Source organism: Triticum aestivum, chromosome 1B (genome assembly GCF_018294505.1).
Source record: "Triticum aestivum cultivar Chinese Spring chromosome 1B, IWGSC CS RefSeq v2.1, whole genome shotgun sequence".
Classification (NCBI taxonomy): domain Eukaryota; kingdom Viridiplantae; phylum Streptophyta; class Magnoliopsida; order Poales; family Poaceae; genus Triticum; species Triticum aestivum.
This window is the reverse complement of record NC_057795.1, coordinates 430096680-430099912: the sequence shown is the minus strand read 5'-3', so window position 1 is coordinate 430099912 and position 3233 is coordinate 430096680. Positions and strand designations below refer to the sequence as shown.

Here is a 3233-nt window from a genome sequence, read left to right as displayed (position 1 = left end):
TCTAGGATCTCATCGCGGAGGTGAATATTTGAGTTACGAGTTTGGCCTTCATTTAAAACAATGTGAAATTGTTTCACAACTCACGCCACCTAGAACACCACAGCGTAATGGTGTGTCTGAATGTCGTAACCGTACTTTATTAGACTAGATCATCGATGGCGCGCGTTGCTGCGCCCGTCTATTTTGACTCAGTTGCTAAGGTATTTATTAATTTATATACATATGTATGCTACAGTATCAAGTATTATGTTTTTCTTGTGACTTATTCTTATTGCCTTCATTTTCCAAAATATTGGTATGTAAATGAAGAGGAATACGACTGGTTAGCAAGAAACTTAGTGTGGCACTTGTTGTTATGACTGTCTATTTTTTCCATATAATAGTACAAACTCTTGCTAATACATAGTGGCATGAAATATGAAATATACAATACTAATAGATTTTTTGTCTTTTAAGAACAACATTAGTAATAGAATTTTACTATAATAAGTAGTGGTATGAAATATGAAAAATCAAATACTAAAGAGTTTTTTTTCATTTAAGAACACCAATAAATTGAAGTTTCTGGACTAAGAAACATAGCACTAATCAGTACTTCTTCTTGTATTATAGGAAAATAATAAACAAAAGACATGGAAGAGTAAATATGTCTGCTTCAGCTGTAAGACAAGTCACTATACAAAATATGCACCATGAACACATGGTGTCCACAAACAACTTTAGAACAAAATGGCATCACAAATTCCCCAACTTTGTGCACAAGGAACTCAAGATTTAAGGGCTTACTCCCTCCATCCCAAAATGTAAGACATTTTTTTTACACTATGATAGTATCAAAAAATGTCTTACATTTTGGGACGGAGGGAGTATATGATATGTAATTTTCAGAACATTTAATAATGCCATTGCAGGTTCTCATGACCTCTTTCAAGGCTGCCTATATCCTGATATTTGAAACATGATTCAAAGCCCATATTTAAATCTACATGAGAATTTCCTTAAATCAGCAAACGTTCATTTGAGAATTTCCCCAACTAAGACTATATGTGCGGCTACCAAAAGGAGCAAACCTTACCGAGTATAGGTTTCTTGATTTGCATCTCCTGCCACTCCTAGGAACTGAAATTAAGTCGGCTAATTACCCCTTTTTGGAATACACAAAATCCATTACCAGATGTGTAAAGTGATGAATGGAACACAAAGAATCCATTAGGAACTGCTTATTCTCCATGGATCAACAGCAAAGATGATAAGTATGAACTGAAGAGCTGAACTTCTTGTATATTAAAGAACCGGCATGAACCTGCCTCATGTCTTCTTTTTACCATCATGTTATCTCCAAGTATGTACCTAATTCACAAAATAGTAATCCCATATTATCCTGTATAGCAGTACAACTTGACAGTTGCCACATCAAATAGCTTAGCTATCATAGAGAGAATGTAAATTCATTCTTGCAAAGAGAGGAACATGAACAACACCTGAACATGTTTGACGGATAACTATGTTATTAACATCTGAACACGTATATGTATTCTGCTAGCAATCAGACCGGAAGAGTGTTGACTAAACAGTTTGTCAAAACACTTCAGCTATCAGCCCAAGAGGTTATATCTTAACAATTATTCCACGAAATTGAGTAAATAAAAACAGATTTTGGATGCCATAGCCATACCATCAGGAGGGTGACTGAACTGCCACTTTGCTGACTTGCACATATCCTTGACTATCTGGTGGAAATATCATACATATACAGCGTATCCGCAATGGAGCAAGCAAGGATCTACTGCAGGCTTGGCTGATCATGGGGCTTTGCCAAGCAATAGGTAATAAACAAAACAATTATCCCTAAACTGAAACTAAAGATCAGAATAAGCTGACGTGAGTCTACACTTATTCCACCCGAAATCTGGAAAACAGAACATCACATCACAAAGTAACATCACCCGCAATTAAGTTGCAAAGAGTCCCTTCGGGAATTTCAGGTCGTGGCCCTTCATTAGCAACTTCATACACCACCTATAAAACACCAATTCACAAGGTCAGTCAACAACTTTGAAGCAAAGAAGTTACCAATTTTCAAATCATTCAATCCGTCATATCTTACTACCTTGTTTGGAGAAGAAGCCGTCAAGGAATACTGAAAGTACTATTGTTTGGTGCAGTAGCAATTGACAATGTTCTGTCGATCTTACTGACCGGCAGCGGCAGTGCTTGCTTACCCATGAAGTTGCCGGAGATGTTGACTGCACAGAGGTTGGAGAAGGGCGCTATCATTGACACGACCTTAAGGCACATCCTGGAGATGTGTGCCACGGGGGAGAAGCCGTTGTCGGACTGGACGATGCTGTTGGCCTGGCGCCTGGGCGACGTCGTCCGCCGTTGTGCAACGCTTGTCCTTGGCCCTTATTACCCGATGCCTCCCCGGCCTCAATGGAAGGCGCGCGGGCCACGCAGTCGGCAACTGCAAAGTCCATGATCTGGTTGTCAACACCGTCGTCCTCCTCGTCGGCGATGCGGATTGCGGAGGTTCTCGCTGTCGATGCTGCTCGCCTACTCGATGACGCGATTGCTCAGCGAGTTGTCGACGCAGAAGGAGACCCACTGGTTTGGGGTCTACTTCAGCGGCGGCGACTCATCCCCATCGCCATCTTGTTCTTGCGGTCGGCCGGCTCCTCGTGCGTGTCCGACGTGTACCCGCTGCCGGGGGTGCCTTTGTCGCTCGGGCGAGAGGGGGACGATGTGGCTCGAGGTTGGAATGACAGTGGCGGCGGCGGCGGCGGCGGCGCACAGGCCGCTAGAAAAAGGGGAGGTCAGGAATGGCGAGGATCAGAAAGAGAGACGAAAGGAGAAGGGACGTGTTGGAAAAAAAGAGAAGGGACGTGCTCGCGGGCGTCGTGGGTTGAATGGGCTAAGGAGTAAACAGGCCCAATTAACCAGACGCTAGCGTTTCGGCCTCCGGAGCAGCAGCCCATAGCACAGCTGGGCCAGTTTCGGGAGAAATCGCTGTACAGAGGAGATCAAACGGCCAGAAACTTTCAGATCGTGAAAATGAACGGCCAAAAACTCAAATCGCTGAGAGAGCTCGCTTTAGGTTCGGCTATACTATCCTTAATATGGTGCGATCTATGATGTCTCTTACCGATTTACCACTATCATTTTGGGGTTATGCATTAGAGACAACCACATTCACGTTAAATAGGGCACTGTCTAAATCCATTGAGATGACACCG

The 3233-nt window shown here is 42.9% G+C and overlaps 1 long non-coding RNA gene across 2 annotated transcripts; it reads right to left on the bottom strand.

Annotated features, from left to right (window-relative positions):
- Positions 1-1686: 1686 nt before the first annotated feature.
- LOC123092137 (uncharacterized) lies at positions 1687-2827 on the bottom strand. Of its 2 annotated transcripts, none has more exons than XR_006444297.1 (2): positions 2111-2827; positions 1687-2019 (listed from the first exon to the last, which is right to left on the bottom strand). It is a non-coding gene; the product is annotated as an uncharacterized lncRNA (long non-coding RNA). The 2 variants fall into 2 exon arrangements; XR_006444291.1 differs by having other exon boundaries at positions 2223-2827.
- Positions 2828-3233: the final 406 nt, after the last annotated feature.